This window comes from Oreochromis niloticus, linkage group LG15 (genome assembly GCF_001858045.2).
Source record: "Oreochromis niloticus isolate F11D_XX linkage group LG15, O_niloticus_UMD_NMBU, whole genome shotgun sequence".
NCBI classification, from domain to species: Eukaryota; Metazoa; Chordata; class Actinopteri; order Cichliformes; family Cichlidae; genus Oreochromis; species Oreochromis niloticus.
The window spans coordinates 30,738,613-30,754,449 of record NC_031980.2 but is presented as its reverse complement, the minus strand read 5'-3'; positions in this window follow the sequence as shown (position 1 = coordinate 30,754,449).

Here is a 15,837-nt window from a genome sequence, read left to right as displayed (position 1 = left end):
GGAGGGACAGGCCCATTTCACTAAGGTCATGACCAGGCATGTCACACACCTCTGCCAGCTGACCCCTCGAGTGTAACTGAGAAGCACTAGTGGCTTTGACAAAAGTGCATTATTTTACACACCAGGAATTCAAACGGTGTGAGAAAGACTCTGTGTTGTAAGCATTTTGCTGAATTGATTCAACTAAACTGGAAATATGCTTGAATGATATAACTGCTGATAGCAGGAACAGGATGAAGTCTGAAGTGCACATGGCTAACTCTCTGCACAGATTCAAAACTGACTGGATTGATCATTACAGTGCAAATGACCCAAAAAATACTCCAGAAGCAGATCAAGAGTTTCTCAAAGAAGATCTTCTTTAATGGCCAAGTTGATCACCTGCGTTCAACCCAATAGGGCTTATCTTTATTAAATACAAAATGCATGCAAACAGACCAACCAGCTAGGACTAACTGCATTTGGCTGTAGTAAAGGCCTGGCAGTGAATCTCAAGAGTTCAAGATTTCAGGCAGTCATTGGGGTTTTCATCCAAGTATTAAAAACAATCCTTGTATTTAAAATTATGTTATGTTATGTTTTTCCCAGTTAATTTTGAGTATCTGAAAATGAGCTTCTATGCATGTGTGAAATCTGAATCAAAGCTGCAAGTTTGTACAAAAAGCAACGTGGCGGTGTACAGAGGGAAACCTATAGATGTGTCTTTCCCCAATGAATTTTGGACCTACTTGTATTTAATGTTACTGTCCTTGATCAAACTGGACACATTTCAATGGAAGCACAACTACAACCAATGACTGAAATCTTTAGTTATGTATATGTCAGTGCCAAACAGCCTGACATGGTTCCCTCAAGCACCCAGTTGGAACACAACCACAGATGTTAATTTCTCTGAAATGCTGGACCTAGGTGTTGATATACTATGATAAAGAATACTCCTGTGGGATCCTACACTCAAGGTCCAGCTTGCAGACTGCTTTATGACTTTCCTGTGTGTGAGTTGCCTCTTCAGGGAAGTGTATCTTGGTTTTGGCAGAGAGTGTTGATTAGAAACAGATGGAAGGAGGAGGGGGTGTGAGAGAGTGATTTCAAAAATGTAGAGCAGAGGTCTGACTTGATGGGAAAACTGAATGATTTAATCTTCACTCGTGTAAAACTGAAACTACCCGACAGATAAGATTGCTGCAAACCACATGTGAAAATGCTGGCAGTGCCATAGTGATTTGCTGAGTGAAGCTCAGGCCAGTATAATATAATATCTTAACTCTCAGTTAAATCTTAACTCGTAGCATGTAAAATGCCACTGCAAGTTAAAAGATACCTAAACCAGAACCACAGGTGCCTAAATTATCCTGAAGATGCTCTTGTGAGGTGGAAAACTGTGGACTCACCAATCCAAATTAGAAATTCGTTTTGGAAATCATGAATGTAATATAAGCGCTTGTTATGCTTTAAAATCTTTTATCCATGAATGAACAAAAGTCTTTATTTTATATATATGTATACACTTGGGCAACTAACTTGAAGCATTCATTTTACTGTTTAGTAAATTTGTTTAAATGTTAGCTTTTGATCAGAAGGTTTTTTTTTGTTTACCAAAAAAAAAAAAAAAAAAAATCCAAAAAATTGTACATGTATTAAAATAGTTATATATTTAAAACATTATAATCTGTTGCTCTAATGTACATAACAGTCATAAAGTTACAATAACACAACATGCTATTTAGAATCCCTATTTACCACTTCCTATATGCTTATATGCTGTCAGTACTAACAATGGCAGTAGGACACATAGTATTAAAAAGCTCTACATGAAATTAGGATATATGTTAAAAATCAAACTTGTCATATTTTTAATATCTATACAGTAGAGTCTTTACCTTATAATAATAAATAATAAAGTGCCTTGAGGCAACTGTTGTTGTGATTTGGTGCTATATAAAAATACAATTGAATTGTATTTTACTGAATATGGCTTTCTGTCAATTTTCAACTGATAAATCATTAAGTTAACATTGGAGACCTTAGTGGATGTAAGCCAAATTTTAGTAGATTTTTAACATGTCCCCTCTCTCCACCCCTACAAAGTTTTATTAGAATTCATTCAAAACTTTTCAAGTAATCCGGTCTTTAAGTCTGCTGTTTCCGGGTCCAAACTCTGCTTCTGGTCCCAAAGTCAAACGAACACTGCAGCATCACTGAGAGTTAAAAACTGTCTAAATTCCTTCATCTTTAATAAAATGATCAGTGTAGCTGCTCTACAGGTGTAACAATTGAGTTTAACATGCAGGCATCCATGAAAACACAATTTATGAAGTTTAACGGAGTTACACAGTGGAGCTACACTGTAAAAAAAAAATCCTAATATAAAAGTATTTTACTGTGTATTTTACAGTTTTGTTCTGTTCTTCTAGAATATCATTAAATTTACATAAATAGACTGTGATTTCACATTTCAAATGTAAATTAACGTAAAATCACTGTAATGTAATAAAACATAATTTTCTTGTTTTTTAAATGTATTTGTACATATGCATATTTAGATTGTTAAAATGCATTCACAAATGTATCATGATTTCACAAATATGTGTCCGTTATTTGAAAGATTGAACTGTTAAATTCAAATGTAATGCTATGGAAAAATATATAAAATGATTCTCATAAACATTTTTTACATCAAATAATAATAATAATAATTATTGCTATTTAGGGCGATCGTGGCTCAAGAGTTGGCAGTTCATCTTGTAATCAGAAGGTTGCCGGTTCGAGCCCCGGCTCGGACACTCTCGGTCGTTCTGCCCTTGGTCAAGACACTTCACCTACCGCCTACTGGTGATGGCCAGAGGGACCGATGGTGCGATATGGCAGCCTCGCCTCTGTCAGTCTGTCCCAGGGCATGCAATCCTTTATTATTTAAACCAACTGTTAACTGTATATTTCTGTACATTTAAGTATTATTATTCATATTGCCACATTCACTGACCTGGTTTATAGGTAATTTCATTGTTTAATCACATTAACATGTTCCTAATTTAATGTTTAAAAGCACTTGAAAAAGGCAAAATCCCATGTAAAATTAGGGCAACAAACTGTATTGTCATTACTGAAAATAGCCGTATTTTTATGAGAAAGTTATTTTCTGTTATTTTCTGGTATTATTCTGGCGCCCCAGCTGCCGGAATATTACTGTTTTTCTAGGATTTTTTTTTTTAACAGTGTAGAGAATGAATGCTAACTTTTTTCCACTCGATAAAAGTTAACATGAGGGTTCCCAAAAGTTAGGAACAAATGCAATCGCATGGCTGGATGCTGTAAATGGACCAAACTTCAGTCAAGAGAACAACTAAGATAATCCATCCACAATACGAGGTTAGTCATTCATATACTGCTGCATGGGCTGGGCATCGTAAGGTTTTAAAAACTGAGCTTCAAAATGAATAGTGGTAATAAAAACCGAGACAGGCCGACAGTGATCACACACAACAGCCTTAATAAACTCAGAGTAGTTTGGACCCGGAAGCAGGATTCATACATCATCACTTAACAACTGGATCATGTTTACAGTCAGAATGATGACATGCATGTATGCACACATCCAAACACTACCAAAAACACAACCTGATGAGATGGCAAAGGACATTATCATCAGACTACCATATGTACTGTTTCTTTAAACCATTACATTTTAATCATTTTAACTGACATATTTATTATTAAAGCTACGAAGACTATAGTTGTTTGTTTTAACCACAAATCAAGTTCAAGTTCAAGTTCAAGTTGGCTTTTATTGTCACTTCAGCTATATACAGTTGTACACAGTGAGGCGAAACAGCGTTCCTCCAGGGCCAAGGTGCTACATACAACATAAATTAACAGAAAATTACTAAACTAGCTAGCTCGAGACAGGGCAGACTGACCTAGCATAAATTACAACATAAATTAACAAAAACTAACTATCTAACTAAAACTAACTATTCTAACTAGGTAAGTAGTGCAAAGATGTTTTTAGAAACCGTAAACATACTTGGTATGTAGGTAGTGCAGGAACAGTAAACATAAAAATTATTGTGCAAAAAAGAGCATTTTCAGATTGATGTGTAAGTCCAGTCTCAATGCTTTGAGGTAGTTGAGTTGAGCTGAGTGATAGAGTGTGTGTGTGTGTGTGTGTGTATCAGTCCAGTTCCTTTTTGTTGAGGAGACGGATGGCTTGTGGGAAGAAGCTGTTGCACAGTCTGGATGTGTGTGCCCTAATGCTTTGGTACCTTTTTCCAGATGGCAGGGGTGTGAAGAGTGTGTGAGAGGGGTGTGTCCGATCAGCCACAATGCTGGTGGCTTTGCGGATGCAGCGTGTGGTGTAGATGTCCTTAATAAAGGGGAGAGAGACTCCGATGATCTTCTCTGCTGTTCCCACTATCTGATCTTTTTTTAAACCCAGGACTTTTAAAGAAGAGTATCACCAACTCCAAACCCCTTAGTTTCAAGCCCAAAGATGCTCAGGTCTACTTACTCTAAAAACAGCCACCTGGTCAAATAAACTCAGATGAATAAAATGTATAAAAAGCAGCAGGGAAATAAAAGTTTGAACTGCACAGGGCCACATTTCACTATTTTCTTTAAAAACCATGTGTCCAGCTAACAATAAAGTCACTTTGAAATTTGCACAGAAAAAAACTGTACTGCTCATCAAATTGACCATTTATTTGTTCTTTAATATTTTTCTAATGACCTGTGCATGCTGATTTTTCCATCACTGAGTGGAATGCGTTTTGCTCACTCTATATGCATTCAGGCAAGACTGGCCAAAAAACCCATTCACAGCTGGTTCCACTAACCTCTTTACCTTAACCTCTCCACCTAGCCTTAAGCGAGTCACATATACATATGGTCAAGGTTAGATTGCATAGCCACTTTAGACTCACTGACCCCACACATCAAAGAACTGCAGACTCCACCTCAGTCTATCTACGTACTGTCCACTCTGTTGCTGTGAACACAACACAGACTCTGAGTGGGTCCAGCATCACACATTGCCCTAAAAGACAAACCAATCTCCACCTAAGACAGCCCAAGCTCTCCATCAACCTGTCTGCCACTGCACAAACTCAAATTTACTTCATTTTATTTCCATCTTCCTGCTTTGTATCTGCACCACAAACTTTATCCATCTCTCCCGTCATGAAAAGCCTGACCTGCAGAAATTCTGGGTCACCAAATTCATTTTTATCTAAATGGTTTCACACACTGACCAGATGCTGTCAGTGTCTAGTCTGGCAGGAGTAACAAATTGCTCTTCATTTATCTTTAGAAGGGAGCCTCACAGTGAGTCCAGTGGGCCACTCGATCTGCCAAGTGAAAACACCTGCAGTCTGAGCTGAGTCTCTCTGACATCTTCATTACTGTTTGACACAGTCTGACTTCACTTAAGCTGATTTTATTCGTCTGAAATGCATGTAAGAGCTATAACCAAGAACACTGTAAGCCCAATAACAATACTAAATAATACAGTGTACGTTTTAACATTCATAAATAACAGACCCAAGACTTGTTGGTTGTTCCCTTTGTACCTCTGCTCTGGATATGGTCAAGTAAAAAAGAAAGTGGCTGGTGTTGTGAAGAAGACTTATTTGATCAGTCATGCATTCAAGTGTTATGCATGTTTGCACAGCCTGCTTTGACTTTCCTTAACATAGCACAGAGATGCTGACTCTCAGCTGATTCTCACCTGACTAACATCTCTCAACTTCAGTCAAGTCACATGAACGTCACCAAATCAATACATTAATTACAATAACTAAGCATTTAGTGCTGGGGTCACCAACCTTTTACAAACTCAGAGCAACTTCAAGGGTACTGAGTAATATGAGGGGCTCTTATTTTGATACAAACCTCCTGAATTTCAACCTTCGTGAACTTATGTCAGCAACAGTCTTACCTTTACCTTGGAACCTATGTTTTTCCTTGATTTCCATAATATATACAGTATACTCACGAGTTATTGTGAGAATTGTCAGGTGGGGAAACCCTGTGATCAGATGTAGGAGTATAGCATGGAGAAAACGCTTGGAAAAAAGGCACATAATTCCAGTATTTATTGGTGTTTGTGGATTTAGCTGACGATTTAACCCTTAATGTAACACAAAATAAACATAACACAAATCCCTTTGTCCCTCCTTGGGGGGATACTCCCACTGGGTTTAAAGTGAGTCCATCACGTGAAACTTTTTAAACTTTCCCATTCCATTCACTCTCAGACTCTGTTCAGATTTCAGCTGCTTTGGTTTGTTGAACCTCTTCCACGTTTGCAGAATGCAGCAGAATCATCAAACACTTCAGTTACACACTCATCTGTGACACTGAGACAGCTTCTGAATGTTTGCTATGGAGTTTTTCTCAAACTGCTGGACTCAACAAGTTTCCAAAGAACCTGGTGTATGAGACGATAAATATCCTTCATCCTGGAGCTTCTGAAAGAAACTCAGGTGAGTCAGCTGCTGCTTTTCATCAATTGCAAACACATTTGTACACTTTGTATGTTTATTGTGCTTTTCTTAACACAACTTAAAAATCTGACAGTGCTTTAAATATTTCAAACTTTTTTAAATGAAAAAGGTTAATTATAAATTTTCAAAGGATTTTACATGTCTTGATGCATGCTCAATTATCCAGTTAAGTAAATCCCAAAAAGTTGATTCTGTTCATCAGTGGGAGAAACGTTACGTCACTCATCCAAGTGACTTCAGTTTCAGCTGACTGCAGGTTTCCCCAACCTTAGAAACAGTACATTTGCACAGTGACTGAAACTACCCACTGAATGAACAATGGGCTGGTCGTCACTTCGTGAACAAGGATCGGGTCCCCAGCACAAACAGAGTAATATAGTGTACGCTGTTACGTGCCAGGAGGATTTCCATGATGTATACATCAGGGAAACCAAAAAACCTCTAAGCAGATGGCACAACACCAAAGATCTAACTTGTCAGGCCAGGACTCTAGAGTCTATTTACACCTACAGGCCAGTGGACACTCTTTCAATAATGAGGACGTACACATCCTGGACAGGGAGGAACGCTGGTTTGAGTGGGGAGTCAAGGAGGCCATTTACGTGAAAAGGGAAAGACACTCTCTGAATTGAGAAGGGAGCCTAAGGGTACATCTTTCGCCATCTTACAATGCTGTGATAGCAACCATTCCCCAATTCGCTGTGAATGATACTAATAGTACCAGCTAATAGTACTAATAGCTAGTTTCAGTCATTATGCAAATGTACTATTTCTAAGATTGGGGAAACCTGGAGCCAGCTGAGACTGAAGCAGTCACTTTTTTTTGTTTTCCCATTGTCTAGTTCGTGTTTCCTCATCTTTTTACCCAGGTCATTATGGTTTGTCTTAGTTTGATATTTTCTATTATTGTGTCTATTTCCACATATATCCTGTTGCCTCTTTAGCTTTTGTTTGTTTTATGCTTTACTTTTTGTCTATTGACCTCCATTTGTGGTGTTACTGAAGTTTTCTTTTCTTTTCTGCCCCTAGCGTCCTGGAGCACTTCCGTTGTGTTTTGGAGTTTGCACGTGCTTCGGAGCTTGTACGTGCTTTGCAGTTTGTATGTGCGTCAGAGTTTGTAAGTGTTTTTGAAGTTTGTACGTGTTTTGGAGTTTGCATGTGCTTTGTCTCTAGGGGCCACCGTATAAAGGAACACTAAAACATGTACGGTAGGCCAACTCTGTTTTTGAGAAAATGCTAACATGTTAGTCCGAAGTGCGACTTTGTTTCATATTCAGATTCACCAAGTATTCCTGGTCACACCAGACTTCAAAAAAGTAAAGCATTTGCAGTAAGTTAGGAATGCTGAAAAAGCTTTACTCATCAGGAGAGCCGAAGATAAACTCCAACTGAACTCTGTACTAGCTTACTAGCTTGTTGTGTAACCTCCCAACTGTTTGCTAGCAGGTTCACCACAGTAACTTTTTTAAAGCATTGTGTGTTCACAATGAACCTATACTCTGTTTCAAAAACATCTGTTTAAACTCAAATAGTTAAGTCTGTTTTCCTAATGGAAGATGACTGATGCCCTGATCAAACATATGCCTACATAAGTCAGAATGATTTCTCAGATGTTGTTTTCCCTTTTGCATCATATACAGCTACTTCTGAGTTGAATCTGCTGCTATCAGCATGGATACGGTGCTACAATATGATTAGACTTTTTTTTTGAATGAGAATACTGCCTGGAGTTAACCCTTATTCCTTTGGAGAAAGGAACACATACAAAAAAGACATGAGAAAATTATTAAATTTAAAACTAGTAAAGTAATTTTAATAATGGACAAATATCAGAAAGGCAAGAAGAGAAATAAGTGTTATCATTAGGCAAAAGAGAAGAAAAATGAAACAGCGACATGGACATGAATCATGGCTCTAAACAATGAGAGGTGCTAATTAAATGGCTAAATATTGGCTTGATTGTATGGCAGTTTTCTTGGCAAGGATACCATCTTTGAAGTATAAGATGGCTTCACCAGGTCCAGGGAAGCTTGATTTATAGGCAACTGACATAACAGCTGTTTGAGAATATTCAGGAAATGAATAAGTTGTATTGAACATTGTCTGTTTTATGGGTCACATAATTCTGTTTTGTGGGTAGTAAATTGAACCTTTACACTGACTAAGCTTTTTTTTGTTATTGTACAGAACAGCTGATTTTACTATAAATAATTAACCCCCCATATACACACAGACACACAAGAGTGTGGAACTATGTAAAAACTACTTGAATCATGAAAGTAAAAATACTGGACAGAAATGAAATATATCAAGTTTTGTTGGAAATAGATGAAATACTCATATCCTAGCCAAATGTACCACAACCAGTAACACACTTAAAGAATATTAGATTTATGGAAATAACTGGACCTCCATCATTTTCAAGACTGCTTTAGAGTGAGCTTGGAGTAGAATCACTGTCTGGATGTGTCCTGCATGCTTTTTCTTGGAGAGTTTAGGGCAAGCAAAACTGGAAGGAGGCTCAGAACCAGTTTGAGAGATTTCATATTTGTTCTGAGAATCCCTCAAGAGGACAGAGAAAACGTTGCTGGGAAAAAGAGAATACTCCCTGGAATACTCTGCATAGCCTGCTGCCACATTATTCGCTAAACCTGTTTATATTATATTCATATTCATACATTAACTCAGGAAATCTTTCAGAGTTATTCTTTGTCACACGTAGCACAAAAGGAGAGACAATCCAAAGTACCTTATCATTACTGGAAAGACTGTTTACTTTGGTGAAGAATTCTGCCTAGATACAGCATGCAGGTTTTAGGACACATGAAGCCCACATACTTGTTGTGTACTGACCGTACAGTTACCTAGCAGAGCTGGACATCATGCAGACTTAAGAGCACTTGTGTTGAAGAGAACTGAATATCTGATCCATCTGGACTGGGTATTTGCATTTTCACATTCACAGCTCACACAGGACAACACTGTGGGCTGCAGTATATGTGTGAAAATGGATAATCGGGTAGGGCGTAGTATATATATATTTTGGATTGTTGGACTTTGGTCTTTGTCCACATGCAAACGCAGCTTTAGGTCACTGAAAACAAAACTTTTGGCTTATTCAGAATGTTGGTTCTGACTGGTCAGCATGGCTTTCTTATTAGCTTTATTGTATATCTATGGAAAAATACCTCGGTGCTCTAGGTCCATAGCAAAACCAGAAAACAGAGTGCTCTGAGAGTCATCTTTCTGGTCTGAAAATAGCAACTCATCACTCAAGAACCAGACATAAAACCTTAAATGTCATATGGCTCAAGAACATGGGCAGCACTGTGGTGCGGTGGTACTCTTGCAGGTAGTGGGTTTAGGTTAATTGGTGATTCTATATTGTCAAAAGGTTATGAAAGGTTATGTGTCTCTCTCTGTGTTAGCCCTGTAAAAGGCTGAGAACGTGTCCAGGGTATACCCTGCCTCCTACCCTATGACAGCTGGGATAAGCAAGATGAAGCAACAATACACATGCAGAGGAGGAAGAAGACTGGGTTTCAATCAGTTTAATGAGTCAATGACTGTCACCCAGTCTGAGATAATCAGCTAAAGAGCTGAGCTTGAAACCCTGAACTGTGTTTGAAATGATTTCCCCGGGTGTCATCATTAACCTCAGAGCATTAAGATCTATGCTAATGATTTTGGACAGACACGCGAACACGTACACATGCCCTCCACGCCCACAGAGAGACACAAAGATGCGGTTGCTTGGTTGACAGCATGGGAAATGGGATGATGGGATGAGAAAACAAAGCACTGACTCAGACCCTGGTGGAGAAAAACAGTCTATTTTGTCATCAGGCCCACCGCTCTCATCCCCCAACAATATCACCAAACTCACAACACAGAGCGAGCCCCTTGTTTACCACTGTGTCTCCTGAACATCTCTGTTAAGCTGCAGGTTCAGCAACAGACACTCTAGAGGGCAGTGTTGCTCTCAGATTTAAGCACAGGAACCAGCTGCTGCGTGTCCTCAGGGCCCTCCTGGAATGGAGGAAGGAGGCTTTCTTCCTCTTTTGTTTCCCAGTTGCTCTCGGATAGGACTCCTGCCAACCTCCCCTTGAAAAATTAAGACAGAAGAAAGACCTGTGTGGCAGAGCTGGCAGATCACAAATCAGTAGCACTGGCCCAACTCCCTTATTGAGTGTTATAGCTGTAGCTATACAGCAATTATGGCCCTGGTCAGTCAATAGAGAAGCACTGTATTTTCCCCCAGGGTATCGAACAGGGTAAATAGATGCTTAGATGAAAACGAAAACCTTCCCCAAAGGAAGGAAAACTTTAAGTGTCAGCTGAAAATGATGAATTATGTATTGTGTTTAGGGCTGCCACGATTAGTCGACTAGTCACGATTACGTCGACTATTAAAATCGTCGACGACTAATTTAATAGTCGACGCGTCGTTTGAAGCTTTGTAAGATCCCAAAAGACGCAGGAATAAGTAGTAGTATTTGAGAGTGTAATAACGGACTGAAACAGAAGATGGCAGCACTGCATGTACAAGGATGCCAGCTGCCGTTAAACCCCGAAGAAGAAGAAACTGTGTTCCAGAATTCATAGCGCGGCCCAGCGCAGTTGTCAACAATGGCGGCAGCTAGTTAGTTTTAATATTACAATTATTATTCTTTCTGGGTCACAAAATAAACGTTTAACATATTTTCAGGTGTACATTTTACGTCCAATGGATGCATGATCTGATTAGTCGACTAATCGCAAAAATAATCGGTGACTAGTCGACTATCAAAATAATCGTTTGTGGCAGCCCTAATTGTGTTTGCTTTCAGATGTCTGATCCCTACAAGACACCTGATTTTGTTAAAGCACAAAGATGGATAACCTTATCTATGTCAGTTCACAACAAATGTATTCCTCCACACTTTCATCTGGGCCTTCGACTCTGGATATGTGGAGGAGGGTTCTTCACAATTCAAGAAAGGGGGAAAGGTTGGAAAGATGGTGTGCAACAGAGAAAGAGAAACTATCAGTGTTTAGATGAGATTTTGGATGATTCAGCAATACAAAAATCCTGCATGCTGCATGTGATCAAATCCCAAGTGAATTTTTCTTAATCCTTGAAAATATGTAAGCAGATTGATCCAAATATTAATCTCCCTTAAAGATTTTTCCATCTGTGATAATGTATCTTAATATATCTGGGTGCTCAGTCTAGTATCATGAAACCATTCAATTTCTATGACATTAGAACTTTGTGACATTTAATGTTAAGCTATTTTCAACATGTGTTTTCATGCGTTGCAGTTAATTATGCCCTCGATCATGTGTCACGTGTCAGATAAAACCTTAAAATGACATGTAAAAAGTAGAGAATGCAGGATCGTGACTTGCAAAATGTGCCAGTAGTAGCATGCTATTTATTTACAACTTCATGACGAGACTGAGGGAGAACTCTAACTCAAAGGTGGTCCTTGGTAACCTACTGTGTGGCCCACTACACAACAGGGATACTGCCATGATCCTGCACTCAGATAAGACCAAGGAAGCTATTACTTTGAACCTCAACTCTTCCATCATTAGCAGACTAAACCTTCGTAACACTGACAATAATACATGTAGCTGGTGTCAAGAAACGCCACCTCAACAACGGTTAAAAAATGGTAAAATATGCAGTAAAATGACAGTTATCAGCATGTACTGAAACAACACATCGTAACAACCTGCTGAAAGTGTTGATGTGTGCATTTTTTGTGCAGCCTTCGCAAGTGTTTAACTGTCATTTTTGTCAGACTGTTGCTGCTGTCAACTTTGGACCAAGATGTTGAAGGACTGTGTTTTCTAAGCTGATTAATATGGAATTTATGTGTCATTATTGTTTCCACAGGCACAGTAAAAATTTATCAGTTTGTATGCTGAAGAGCTGCATGTGGGGTTAGTTTTATTCTATTAGTTGTCTCTGTCAGTATTATTAGGATACTTGAGGACTGTACCTGCTCATCATAATATAGTAATACAACAACAGTTAGCTTAAGGTGACTGTTGGGATTTGTTGCTTTAGATTTGAATTTTTATTTCTTAGATTTTGGAGTTTTCTTCTGTATTCTCCCTCTACTAATTCTTAGTGTATAGAGGAAGGAAAAAGTAACCACAGTACTTCCTAGAGTAAAAAGAAAAATAAGGTATGATAACTGTATTTTTCATGCAGCTTAGCAATCAATGTATTCACTGTGATGTCAGCAACTGGTTTCTGTACTCTGGGATCTGCTTGTCATGCCAGTAACGTTGGAAACCATCAGGACCATCAAGGTTCAGTTTTTTCTCATCAGAGAACAAAACTTTCTTAAACCTTTCAATGTCCCATGTTTGGTGCTCTCTTGCAAAGTCCAAACGGTCAGTTCTGTGCCGTTCAAGGAGACAAGAGCTTTGCAGACATTTTTTGTTTTTGAAGCCTTTCAGTCTCTGATGTCGTCTGATGGTTTTGGAGATGCAGTCGGCACCAGTAACGGCCTTAATTTGATTCGAGGATCATCCAGTGTCTTGACAGACAGCCAATTGGATGGTGACATTTTTTTTGTACTTCCACTTGACTTTTTTGTTTCATAATCCTCAGGATCATTCAAGAAATTCAGAATGACCGTCTTACTGCGTCCCACGTCAGTAGCGATGGCGCATTGCGAGAGACCCTGCTTATGGAAAAAGGGGAACGTTTTTTTGCCTTTGCCATCAGAACGTCAATGTTAGTGTGACTACCTGACAGAAAATGACAATGAATCCACATTTTTGCATAGATTTGGCCTTTTAAAGGCATGTGATGCTAAACTTCTGATCAGTTTTCAGTTTCAGTTTAAGTGTTGTTTTCAATAAATTTCATGCTCAAAAAAATATTTTGTCTCACTCCCATTTCTTCTTATTGCATGTTGAAGCTCTACTTGGTAACTTGTTAAGATCCAACCATGCAAAATATGATTTTTTTTGCCATTTCTCAAGTGGCCTTAAACTTTTCATCAGGACTGTATATTAGAGTAATTAGAGTGCTAAATAAAAGTCTATTCAAACAAAAAAAATTTGTGTCCAAGACTCTTGGACAGTCTGCATCTGACAGCAGGCCATATTCTGTTTCAGATAATTGTATTAAAAGTAATTAAAATGGCAACAACACCACAATCACAATGGAGGAGGTGTAGCCAACTGTGCTGGCAAACATATCATGTGTCTTTTTTATTCCAGCTGTCAAGAAGGATGAAATTGTCCATAATGACAGTTTTCGTACCATTTTTGCTATAAACTTTGGCATTTAATATACGGAAGAGCTGCTTTTGGATCCAGCCTCAAGTGGGAACTGCAACTCTGGCAGTAGCTTGCTTCATCCGTACTTGCTTGGATATTGACAGAGTATAAAAGGAATCATGGTTGCATTTAACACAAATTTAGACTGTTAAAACCAGATGGACTATCTTCAAGTACAATTCTGTATGTGATTCATCACAGTGCATTCCAACATTCCTTGTGTTGTAAATTAATATCCACCCACTTAAACTGAACCCACACAGGAGAAAGTGTCCATTTCAAATATCTGAGCGAATGATTTAACCTGCTTGCCTTAAACGGAGTGCTCACTCAGAATGATGGACATATCCATTTGCAATGTTCAGCTCCCGTCAAGCTCTTGTCTTAGATTAATGACAAATACATCCCTCAATGTCACTCCTGCCTAATCTGTATTCAAATGCACTGCTTGTAGAATGAAAATAAGTCAGGACCTTAGCAAAGTCATTCATATCTCACAAGCTGATATTAGAGGCACCATGTTCCAGCCACGGTAAGAGGCATCATTTTTTTACAGTCAGTTCAGACTGAGATTTTCAGCAGGGTCAATAACATCAGAGCAGCACAAACTGGAGGTCGGAATCATGTCAGGTACCACTATATTAGTGAGCCTGTTTTCTCTGGCAATGTATATGCTGGTAAAAGCAGATGAACCCTAAAGTTTCTGGGGCAGGAGTGCCAGTCATGACCAGCAGGAAGCAGAGAGCAGAGACAGCATGGCTGTGCCATGGAGTCCTGACGGCAGACAGACCCACACTGCATCAGGTTCTTGGTTCAGATTCTCTATGATGTTCTTTCTGGGCCATCTTACCAGCTCTGCTGGGGCTTGGCTTTCATTGTCCCTTTGCCAGAAGACAGGGACCCTCAAGCATATTCTGAGCTGTTGCCCTGGTAGAAGGCTACTACCAGTGGTTTAAGACCATCGCCGACAGCATCTGTAATATGATCACCAACTGCCAAAGGTCAAAACACAAAAAGAAAGCCACCAGCTTCATCAGAGAAGGAGAAGAATAACATCTCAGGCACCTTTGGGGCTTCTCAACACTGCACAGGGCTGCCAGCTGCCAGTGAATCTTGGCAGACAATTCCCAAGTCTCCCTAGCATGCCATCAAGACCACCCTCACACTTGACATGATGACGGTGTTAGAGGCAACAAAAAACACTGTAATGTTCACTGTGCTGTGGGAAGAGCTTTGAAGACCTTTGAGCAGAATAGGGAGAGGTACCAAGAACTAGTGACTGCTACAGACAAGGCTGGAAGGCAAGGTGCCGCTGCAGAGGCTGTTACTGCACTTGGCACCACAGGTGAAATGAAAAGAAGGGCCAGCATAAAGCAGCAGGTGCCTCTGTATAAAGAGAACAGATCTGTGGGAGTGTGCTACCAGGGCACAAGCTCAGCTTTGGTCAACCTAATCTGGGCCGTCTGAAAAAGGTGTTACAACACAGCTCATAAGCTGCAACAAAACAGAAGGAGACTGGATGAGGTAGTAACGAGTAAAGAATGATTTATTTTGCAGGATATAATTAAAGTGAATGTTTGTCAGCAAATCAGCAGTGCAAAGAATGCATGGGTGTGAGGCAAAGTCAAGCAGAAAGGCTCAAAAGCACATATTATAGCTGAGTTGGTATAGTCTGGGAAACTGGTGTCCAAATCAGGACGGAGAGCAAATTAGATAACCAGACAGAAGTCAGAGGCCTGCTGCAGAAAGAAGGGACATTTTATAGTCAGACTCACTGGGCCAAGGTGTAGCTCATGCAGCCCACCACAATCAGCTCCTGAAGAGAACCAAGCACAGTACAAACCGCCACACCAAATCCAAAACAGAGACACCTTGTGCCTAGGGGTCATCACAGAGCGTGTATGATGTTCGAAAGACCCCAAAAAGTCATGATGATGTGCCCCAGGTTTGCAACTGAAGATGTGCCACAATAACTCCACACACGTGAATACAGCATAAGTCATGCAAAATGAAGACCATGGGCGCAAATAGCAACAAACATCAGCAAAAT